The sequence below is a fragment of the Schistocerca americana genome, chromosome 7, assembly GCF_021461395.2.
Source record: "Schistocerca americana isolate TAMUIC-IGC-003095 chromosome 7, iqSchAmer2.1, whole genome shotgun sequence".
Taxonomy (NCBI): Eukaryota; Metazoa; Arthropoda; class Insecta; order Orthoptera; family Acrididae; genus Schistocerca; species Schistocerca americana.
In genome coordinates, this window is record NC_060125.1 from 189,655,940 (window position 1) to 189,668,605 (window position 12,666).

At 28.8% G+C, this 12,666-nt stretch overlaps 1 protein-coding gene and 1 non-coding gene across 2 annotated transcripts in view; both read right to left on the bottom strand.

The window, feature by feature from the left end:
- LOC124621815 (ankyrin repeat and death domain-containing protein 1A-like) overlaps positions 1 to 12,666 on the bottom strand; it is a 434,679-nt gene that overhangs the window by 42,112 nt on the left and 379,901 nt on the right. The gene's annotated exons all lie outside the window — the stretch shown is intronic.
- Positions 668 to 742, bottom strand: Trnas-uga. Its single transcript has one exon. It is a non-coding gene; the product is annotated as a tRNA-Ser (tRNA).

Below are 12,666 nucleotides of genomic sequence, written 5' to 3' on the forward strand. Positions count from 1 at the left end.
TCTTATATATTTCTATTTATTGATGAGGTAGATAATTGTTTTTCTAGTATAAATAGTACATTTGACTTCCAATCAAAAAGCTTGATATAAATCAAGAAAAACAATCCTAATTTTATCTACAAGAATTTTTATTAGATTTATTATTCCAATAATTGTTATAATCCTTGCAACAACATTATCAAAAAAATTAATTAATGACCGAGAAAAAAGATCACCATTTGAGTGTGGATTTGACCCAAAAAGATCAGCACGAATACCATTCTCACTTCGATTCTTCTTAATTGCAGTAATGTTCTTAATTTTTGATGTAGAAATCGCATTAATCCTTCCAATTGCAATTATTTTTAAAACTTCAGACATTATAATCTGAACAATATCAACAATATTTTTTATTATAGTATTATTAGGTGGACTATACCATGAATGAAATCAAGGAGCCTAACAATGAGCAGAATAAAGGGTTGTAGTTAACTATAACATTTGGGTTGCATTCAAAAAGTATTGATATAATCAATCAACCTTAAATAGAATAAGAAGCGAAGTATTGCAGTCAGTTTCGACCTGGAAGATTGGTAAATAAAATACCCTTATTCTTATTAATTGAAGCCAAAAAGAGGCGTATTACTGTTAATAATATAATTGAAACTTCCTGGCAGATTAAAACTGTGTGCCCGACCGAGACTCGAACTCGGGACCTTTGCCTTTCACGGGCAAGTGCTCTACCAACTGAGCTACCGAAGCACGACTCACGCCCGGTACTCACAGCTTTACTTCTGCCAGTACCTCGTCTCCTACCTTCCAAACTTTACAGAAGCTTTCTTTCAGGAGTGCTAGTTCTGCAAGGTTCGCAGGAGAGCTTCTGTAAAGTTTGGAAGGTAGGAGACGAGGTACTGGCAGAAGTAAAGCTGTGAGTACCGGGCGTGAGTCGTGCTTCAGTAGCTCAGTTGGTAGAGCACTTGCCCGCGAAAGGCAAAGGTCCCGAGTTCGAGTCTCGGTCGGGCACACAGTTTTAATCTGCCAGGAAGTTTCATATCAGCGCACACTCCGCTGCAGAGTGAAAATCTCATTCTGGAAACATCCCCCAGGCTGTGGCTAAGCCATGTCTCCGCCATATCCTTTCTTTCAGGAGTGCTAGTTCTGCAAGGTTCGCAGGAGAGCTTCTGTAAAGTTTGGAAGGTAGGAGACGAGGTACTGGCAGAAGTAAAGCTGTGAGTACCGGGCGTGAGTCGTGCTTCGGTAGCTCAGTTGGTGGAGCACTTGCCCGCGAAAGGCAAAGGTCCCGAGTTCGAGTCTCGGTCGGGCACACAGTTTTAATCTGCCAGGAAGTTCCATATCAGCGCACACTCCGCTGCAGAGTGAAAATCTCATTCTGGTAATATAATTGAACTATAAAGTTCCAATTAAGGAAATGTAAAGCCAATATGAAAGCTGCTAACTTTTTATATTAGCAGTTAAACTCCGTTAACATTTCTAAAATTTATATAGTTCAAATAAAACATTACATTTTCACTGTAAAAATAATATATGTATATTTATAAATACCTAAAAGTAAAAATACTTCCTTAACATCTTCAGTGTCACGCTCTAATTATAAGCTATTTAAGTAAACGAAAAATAATACCACCAAAATAAATATTCAAAAAATAAAAGTTAAAAGATAAATCTTAAAATTAGAATCATATCAACCTTGTATATAACTAATTAAATAAATAAATAGTCTATATAAACCTTGACCACCAAATAATTCACCTCAACCATAATCAAATGACTTTGATGAATAATAGCACAATTTTAAAGGAAAATATCTAATAAACTTAGTTGAAATGAAAGGTATAAACCACATAGAACCAGCAAATCTAACAAAAGAAAGCATACTTAAAGAAAATAAATTTTGAGAAAAATCAAAATTAGAAATAAGATAACCCAAATAAGCACCTAAAACAACTACAGTAATAGTTAAAAACTTCAAATAATAAGGCAAGGCAATCACATGAGGAACAGGAAAAATTAACCAAGACAAAAGGCTACCACCAAAAACAGCAACAAACAATAAATCAATTATACCAAAAGAAATATAATAACCCTTATCGTCAAAAGAAAATCTAGAATAAAAATTATTGTCACCAGATATTGATTAATAAAAAAGACGAAAAGAATAAGAAGCAGTTAAACCAGTAGAAAAGAAATAAAGAAAAAAAATCAAACAATTAATTCATCTTAAACAAACCATCTCAGGAATTAAATCCTTTGAATAAAAACCTGCTAAAAATGGTATACCACACAAAGATAAACTAGAAACATTAAAACAAACTGAAGTTAAAGGCATAAAATTAACAATTGAACCTATAAAACGAATATCCTGAGAATCCTTTAAATTATGAATTATTGAACCTGCACACATAAACAATAAAGCCTTAAATAAAGCATGAGCTAATAAATGAAAAAATGCAAGTTTTGGATAACCCATAAACCAAAATTCTTATTATTAAACCAAGTTGTCTTAAAGTAGAAAGAGCAATAATTTTCTTCAAATCAAATTCAAAATTTGCACCCAAACCGGCCATAAACATAGTTATACAACCAATTAAAAGTAAGAATCAACCACAATTATAAGTATCTAATATTGGTCTAAAACGAATTAATAAATAAACCCCAGCAGTAACAAGAGTAGAAGAATGAACCAAAGCAGAAACAGGAGAAGGGGCAGCCATAGCAGCAGGAAGTCAAGAAGAAAAGGGAATTTGAGCTCTTTTAGTTATAGCTGCTAAAACAATTAATATAGTAATAAGCTTTATTTCAAAAGAATTAGAAATAAAATCATAATAATAAATATAATTTCAACCGCCAAAATTCAATATTCAAGCAATAGAAATTAAAATAGCAACATCACCAATACGATTAGAAAGTGCAGTTAACATACCCGCACTATAAGATTTTACATTTTGATAATAAATAACTAAACAATAAGAAACTAAACCTAAACCATCCCATCCTAATAAAATTCTAATCAAATTAGGACTAATAATTAAAAACCCTATAGAAAGAATAAATATTAAAACAATAATAATAAAACGATTTATATTCTTTTCTCCCGATATATAATCCTCTCTATAATAAATAACCAAAGAAGAAATATACATCACAAAAGATATAAAAATAAGAGACATTCAATCCAAAATTAAAGTCATAACAACCATAGAACCATTTAAATTAAAAAGCTCTCATTCAACAAAAACTCTATAATCAATTATTAAATAATAAATACACAAAATAAAAATTATAGTTCTAGAAAAAAATAAAGAAAAAGAACTCAAAGAACAAATAGAAAACAAATTCACGGCCTAAGATGAAAAAATTCATATCATTGATTCCACAAAACAACATTTTTAATTAAAATACTTAAGCAAACTAAACAAAAAAATACTCCCCCTTTAAACAAAGAATATTTAAAGGCAATCAATGTAAAAGTAAAAGATGATATTCACGAAAATAACCAAGAGAACAAGTATAAACACCAGAATAATAATTACCATGCTGAGAATAAGAATACATATATAAAGTATAAACAGCTCTAAAAAAAGACAAAAAAATTAAAGCAAGAAATCTAAAAGAAGATCAAGACATAATTCTATTTAATAATCTAAGTTCACCTACCAAATTTAAAGAAGGAGGAGCGGCTATATTAGAAGATCTCAAAAGAAATCATCATAAAGCCATTCTTGGCATTAAATTAATTATACCCTTGTTAATTAATAATCTTCGTCTACCTAAACGCTCATAAATAATATTAGATAGACAAAATAAACCAGAAGAACACAAACCATGACCAACCATTAAAGAAAGAGAACCTATACAACCTCATCAATTCATAGTTATCAATCCCCCAATAACCATTCTTATATGAGCAACTTTTTTAGTTGGACTAATAACAGGAACAATAATGGAAAGATATTGGTTATCATATATTTTATTCTTAACATTTCTTGATGGTATATTAGTTCTATTTATTTATATTACGAGAATTGCATCAAACGAAATATTTCAACCTAAATCAATTACAATAATTATTACCTTAACAATATGAATATTTATCATATCAACATTAATTATTTTAGATATAACAATATTTATAGACTTTTTCAAAAATACTGAAACTATAAATATTGATAATTCAATCAATTATCAAGAAATAACAATATCTTTAGAAAAACTATATAATAGACCAACATTCATTATTACAATAATAATAATAATTTATTTATTTATAGCACTATTAGCAGTTGTTAAAATCACCAACATTAACCAGGGGCCTATTCGTAAAATAAGATAATTTACTAATGAATAAACCCTTATGATTGAGACATCCTTTAATTAAAATCATTAATAACTCTTTAGTTGATTTACCCGCACCAACAAATATTTCATTTTGATGGAATTTTGGGTCCCTACTAGGGTTATGTTTGGTAATTCAAATTGTAACTGGACTATTTTTAGCTATACATTATACATCAAATATTGAAATAGCATTTAGTAGTGTAGTTCACATCTGCCGAGATGTAAATAATGGCTGAATTATTCGAACCTTACATGCAAATGGAGCTTCTATATTTTTTATCTGTATTTATTTGCATGTAGGACGAGGAATTTACTACGGATCTTATATATACATACACACCTGAATAATTGGTACAGTAATTCTATTTTTAGTTGTAGCAACTGCATTTATAGGATACGTTTTACCTTGAGGTCAAATATCATTCTGAGGTGCAACAGTAATTACTAATTTATTATCAGCAATCCCATACTTAGGAACAGATTTAGTTCAATGAGTGTGAGGAGGATTTGCTGTTGATAATGCAACATTAAATCGATTCTTTACATTTCATTTTGTACTACCATTTATTATTGCTGCAATAGCAGCAATTCATTTATTTTTCCTTCACCAAACAGGGTCTAATAACCCTTTAGGACTAAATGGAGATATTGAAAAAATTCCATTTCACCCATACTTTACTTTCAAGGACTCTATTACATTTGTATTAATAACATCATTATTAATTATATTGTGCTTGATTAATCCTTACCTCCTAGGGGATCCGGATAATTTTGTACCTGCCAACCCATTAGTAACTCCTGTCCATATTCAACCAGAATGGTACTTCTTATTTGCATATGCAATTCTTCGGTCAATCCCTAATAAACTCGGAGGTGTTATTGCATTATTCTTATCAATTAGAATCTTAATAATTTTACCATTTTATAATAAAACACCATTCCGAGGTATTCAATTCTATCCTATCAACCAGATTTTATTCTGAATTATAGTAGTTGTTGTATGCTTATTAACATGAGTTGGAAAACGGCCTGTTGAAGAACCTTATATTATAACAGGACAAATCTTAACAATTATTTACTTTACATACTTCTTAATTAATGTGCATGTTGCAAAGGCATGAGATAAACTAATTAAGTAATAATAAGTTAATTAGCTTAGGAAAAGCATATGTTCTGAAAACATAAAACTAGAAGTTTAACTCTTCTATTAACTTTTCTTAAAAAATTTCACTAAATAAATGAAATAAATAAAATCTTTAAACCAACAAAGAAAACAAAAAAATTTAAAGATAATGGCAAAAAACTTTTTCAAGCTAAGTACATTAACTTATCGTAACGAAAACGTGGTAATGTACCACGAACTCAAATAAAACCAAAGGACATAACAGCAAGCTTAATAAAAAATATAAAAGAATAAAAATCACCACCTAAAAAAATTAAAGCTAATAACATTCTTATAAAAACAATTCTAGTATACTCAGCTAAAAAAATTAAAGTAAAACCTCCTGCACCATATTCAATATTAAAACCTGAAACTAACTCAGATTCACCCTTGGCAAAGTCAAAAGGAGTACGGTTAGTTTCAGCTAAACAAGAAGCAAAACAAGCTAAAGCTAAAGGAAAAGAAATAATAATAAATCAACAATAAAGCTGATAGTTTATAAAATCAAACATGTTAAAACTACCAATTAAAATAATTAAAGATAATAAAATTAAAGCCAAACTAACTTCATATGAAATTGTTTGAGCAACAGAACGAAGAGAACCTAGTAAAGAATAACTTTAATTAGAAGACCAACCAGCAATTATAACAGTATAAACACCTAATCTAGTACAGCATAAAAAAAACAAAAATCCATCAGAAAAAGAACATATATAAGTTAAGTAGGGGAAAATCACTCAAACAGCCAAGGAAATTATTAAATTGAAAACAGGAGAAAAGTAATAAAGTAAATAATTAGATATAATGGGAATTGGCTGCTCCTTACAAATTAACTTGATAGCATCACTAAAGGGTTGAGGAATTCCAACAAAACCTACTTTATTTGGACCCTTTCGAATTTGAATATAACCTAAAACCTTACGCTCTAATAAAGTTAAAAAAGCAACACTAATTAAAACACAAATAACTAATAAAAGAAAATTCAAAATAAACATAAATAAATCATAAAGTATCAATACTATTTGTAGAAAAAATCTACATAAATGAATTCTAAATTCAACACATTAATCTGTCAAAATAGTAATTTAATTAGTATTAATCAATAAAATAAAAAATATTTCAACCATATGGTCCTTTCGTACTAATATGAATTAATAATCTTAGGATAGAAACCGACCTGGCTCACGTCGGTCTGAACTCAGATCATGTAAGAATTTAAAGGTCGCACAGACCTAATTACTGGGCTACTGCACCCAAAATTTTTCTTAATCCAACATCGAGGTCGCAATCTGCTTTGTCGATATGAGCTCTCAAAAACAATTACGCTGTTATCCCTAAGGTAACTTAATCTTATGATCATAAATTATGGATCAAAACAACAAACATAAATAAATGATATAATAATGAAGAGTTTGTTTATTCTTCATGTCACCCCAACAAAACATCATCATTAAATATAGAAAGACAAACAAAAAACTATATAAAAATAAAATGTTAAGCTCTATAGGGTCTTCTCGTCCTAAAGAAAAATTTAAGCCTTTTGACTCAAAAGTTAAATTCAAAAATTTATTAAGAGACAGTTGATTTCTCGTCAAGCCATTCATTCCAGCCACTAATTAAGAGACTAATGATTATGCTGCCTTTGCACGGTCAAAATACCGCGGCTCTTTAAAAATTTGCTCAGTGAGCAGGCCAGATCTCAAAGTATTTTCTAGAGGACATGTTTTTGATAAACAGGCGGAAATCAATTTTGCCTAGTTCCTTATAATAAATTAACAAGGTAAAAATTATATACAAATAAATATACTAATTCTATCATTATTACAAAAATTTCTAAATTAAATTTATAATCTTAATAAAAAACCTAAAATAATTATAAAATCAAAAATAAAAATAATGAACTAAAACGTATTCTTAAAGATAGCTGGTTTAAAGCTTACTATTATATTTTATTAAAACAAATTATAGGTTATTAACTTCAAAGCTTATCCCTTAAAGAATAAATAAGTTAATATTTATACCTAAAAAATTAAATAAAAACAATTAACTTCAAAAAATTAAATTTTTTCTTAAGAAACTAGATATCTTGGGAAACGATTAACATCTCATTTCTATAAATAATTTAATAATAATTATGATATATTAACTATAAATTATTTATAAATCAACCCAAATCGAGACAAGTAAAGTAAATACTAAAATTTTGATAAACCCTGATACAAAAGGTACAATAAATAAAATCTACTTTTAAAAATTTAAAATAATATTTCATAAAACACAAGACAAAATTCGACAAAATTATTTTTATTAAATAATTAAATAAACAAAAAATAAATATAATAAAATAAATAATCAAGATATCCTGATTTGCACAGAAAAATTTTCAGTGTAAATGAAACACTTTACTAATAATCCTTTCTTTCAGGAGTGCTAGTTCTGCAAGGTTCGCAGGAGAGCTTCTGTAAAGTTTGGAAGGTAGGAGACGAGGTACTGGCAGAAGTAAAGCTGTGAGTACCGGGCGTGAGTCGTGCTTCGGTAGCTCAGTTGGTAGAGCACTTGCCCGCGAAAGGCAAAGGTCCCGAGTTCGAGTCTCGGTCAGGCACACAGTTTTAATCTGCCAGGAAGTTTCATATCAGCGCACACTCCGCTGCAGAGTGAAAATCTCATTCTGGAAACTTTACTAATAAGTTATATCTTGAAACTCTTCCTAGATACACTTTCCAGTACATCTACTATGTTACGACTTATCTCATCTAAATTGAAGCTAAATTAAAGTAATAAAATAGAATAATCAATAATGAGAGCGACGGGCGATGTGTACACACCTCAGAGCCAATATCAGTTAAATTAAATAAATTAAATTACTATCAAATCCACCTTCATTAATAGTATTTCACCATCAAATCCGTTATAAACAAAAATCTATTGTAACCCACCTCCTCTTAATTATAAGCTGCACGTTGACCTGAAATACTTTATAATTATAAATCTTGAGAATTATAACTCTAAAAAGATTCTCTGATAACGGAGATATACAAACAAATAAATTAAGTAGAGTAAATCGTGTATTATCAATCATGGGGTAGGTTCCTCTGAATGGAATGAGATACCGCCAAATTCTTTGGGTTTAAAGACCTTAACTAATAGTACTCAGGTAAATATAATTAACATTTAAAATAACAGGGTATCTAATCCTAGTTTATTTTTCAAATTTCACAGATTCATAAAAAGAGCTATAAATAAATTTTAACATTTCACCTTACAAATTTATATTTTAACCCTAAAAATATAAATAACTGTTTTAACCAATAATATTCACTTGTATCAATCGTATAACCGCGGCTGCTGGCACGAATTATGCCGATACTAAATCAATTGCTAAATCCAAAATCACTTGATAATTAAATCAAATTACTGCAAAATAGAACATTTAGTTTAACAAAACTTACATATAATACAAAGAAAAAGTGAATAAATAAGCAAGAATAAAACTTTTGGAAACAAAATAAGAAATTTAAAAATTTATAAAAATAAGAAAAAATTAAAGATTCAAATATTTAAAGAAAAACAAAATAAAAGAAACACAAAAATAACAAAAAAAAGAAACGCACCCTAGAATGACCACAACAACTTCTCTATTATATATAAATAAAGATTAATATGGAACATGTATACCGATAAATGTATTATATTCTTTCTTATTTAATCTTTCTTTTCACTAATAATAAAGAAAGATTAAATAATATAATAAATATATTTAATATAATTATGTAAATTAATGTAATATGTTATTAATATAAAATTAACTTTATATTAAGTTAACTCAAATATTAATTAGTTAAATAATTTAATTATAGATAATATATTAAATTATATTATTATAATTAATATAATTAATTATATTAATATAAAATTTTATATTTAATAATATTAATTATATTTATTATATCCAATTATAATAATATTTAATATTAATTTACATATTATTATATAATCTATAATATAATAACCTATTTTAAGCTAAAAACATAAGTAGCTATAATCCTAGGTAAATAAATGTATTAAAATAATCATTTAATAATTATAAAATAACATTATAAGTATTTAAATTTAATTAAATGTAGTATATTAATATAAATTATTTATTATATATATTATATATTTAGATTATCCTAACCGAGATAAATTAATTAGAAATAACCAAAATAATACATAAACAAATTTCTAAAAAAAATTTTTAATTTATATATTAAATATAAATGAAGTGCCTGATTAAAGGGTTACCTTGATAGGGTAAATCAAGTAAATAAAATTACCTTCATTAAAAATTACATAAGACAGAATTAAACTACCTCCTTTAGTATCAAAAACTAACATGCATCATACACCTTAATGTAAAAAGGTAAGCTAAACAAGCTAATGGGTTCATACCCCATTTATAGAGGTATCAATCCTCTCCTTTTTAATGACCAACAACTCTACAAAACTTCTCTTCCTATCAACATTAATGATAGGAACGATCCTGTCCATTTCATCAAACTCCTGATTCGGAGTTTGAATAGGACTTGAGATCAACTTACTTTCATTTATTCCGCTCCTAACAAGAAATAAAAATATAATAATAAATGAATCATCAATTAAATATTTTATTGTCCAAGCAATAGCATCGACAATACTATTATTTTCAATTTTGCTGATTCAAATAAAGTATCCAATAGGATGAGAAACAGAATTTATTCCATCAATAATAATTAGATCTAGATTATTATTAAAGATTGGGGCTGCACCCTTTCATTTCTGATTTCCAGAAGTAATAGGAGCTTCAAGATGAAATAACTGTTTAACACTAATAACATGACAAAAAATTGCCCCAATAATAGTATTATCTTATTGTATTCAACTAAGAACTTTCATTTGAACAATTATTATTCTAAGAATTATTATTGGGGTAATAGGTGGTTTAAATCAAACATCGCTACGACAACTTCTAGCATATTCCTCAATTAGACATTTAGGGTGAATAATTAGATCCCTAACAGTTAGAGAAAACATTTGAGAACTATACTTTATTATTTATTCACTATTAAGATTAATTATGGTCCTATTATTTAAGCAAATAAATCTATTTTTTATAAATCAGATCTATTCAGCTAGAAATATAAAAACTGAAATTAAATTCATAATATTCTTATCCCTTTTATCATTAGGTGGTTTACCACCATTTCTTGGATTTCTACCAAAATGAATTGTGATACAATCATTGATGGAAAATAACATAACAACTATTATAACAATTATGGTTGTATTAACTACAATTACACTTTATTATTATATACGTATTAGATTCTCAGCCCTAATTATATCATACACAGAAAATTCGTGATCTATAAAAATAAAGTCTCAAAAATCAAGAATTATTCTTCCTATAACAGTAATAATTTCAACAATAGGATTAATCTCAACATCAACCTTAACCTCATTATACTAAGGACTTAAGTTAAACAAACTAATAACCTTCAAAGTTATAATTAAAAGAATAATCTTTTAGGCCTTAGTAAAATTTTACACCTCTAGAATTGCAGTCTAGAATCATAATTGAATATAAGATCTAAAGTATGGTAAGAGAGGAACATCTCATAAGTAGATTTACAGTCTACCACCTTAAATTCAGCCATCTTACCGCAAAAATGATTATTCTCAACAAACCATAAGGATATTGGTACTTTATACTTCTTATTTGGAGCGTGAGCAGGAATAGTAGGAACATCAATAAGAATACTTATTCGTGCTGAACTTGGTCAACCAGGATCTCTAATTGGAGATGACCAAATTTATAATGTCATTATTACAGCCCACGCATTTGTAATAATTTTTTTTATAGTAATACCTATTATAATTGGTGGATTTAGTAATTGACTCATACCATTAATAATTGGTGCACCAGATATAGCATTCCCACGAATAAATAATATAAGTTTTTGATTACTACCGCCTTCACTTACCCTTCTTCTTACATCTTCTATAGTAGATAACGGTGCTGGTACAGGATGAACAGTTTACCCTCCTCTTGCAGGAGCTATCGCACATGGGGGGGCATCTGTAGACCTAGCTATTTTTTCACTTCACTTAGCAGGTGTATCATCTATTCTTGGTGCAGTAAACTTTATTACAACAGCAATTAATATACGATCAGAAAGTATAACTCTAGATCAAACACCTTTATTTGTCTGATCTGTAGCTATTACAGCCCTTCTCCTCCTTTTATCGCTTCCAGTATTAGCAGGGGCTATTACTATACTATTAACAGATCGAAATTTAAATACATCATTCTTTGACCCTGCAGGAGGAGGTGACCCAATTTTATATCAACACCTATTCTGATTCTTTGGACACCCAGAAGTTTACATTTTAATTCTACCGGGGTTTGGGATTATTTCTCAAAAAAATGGTTCAAATGGCTCTGAGCACTATGGGACTTAACATCTGTGGTCATCAGTCCCCTAGAACTTAGAACTACTTAAACCTAACTAACCTAAGGACATCACACACATCCATGCCCGAGGCAGGATTCGAACCTGCGACCGTAGCAGTCGCGCGGTTCCGGACTGAGCGCCTTAACCGCGAGACCACCGCGGCCGGCGATTATTTCTCACATTGTATGTCAAGAAAGAGGAAAAATTGAATCATTTGGAACATTAGGTATAATTTATGCTATATTATCAATTGGACTAATAGGATTTATTGTATGAGCACATCATATATTCACAGTAGGAATAGACGTTGACACACGAGCATACTTTACATCAGCAACAATAATTATTGCTGTACCTACAGGAATCAAGGTATTCAGATGATTAGCTACACTATATGGAACTAAATTCAAATTCAATCCACCGTTATTATGAGCTTTAGGATTTATTTTTCTATTTACAATTGGTGGACTAACAGGATTAGTATTAGCAAATTCATCACTTGACATCGTATTACATGATACATATTATGTAGTAGCCCACTTCCATTATGTGGTATCCATAGGAGCAGTATTTGCAATCATAGGAGGTGTTATTCAATGATACCCATTATTTACAGGATTAACTATAAATAATACATGATTAAAAATCCAATTTACAATTATATTTATTGGAGTAAACTTAACATTTTTCCCTCAG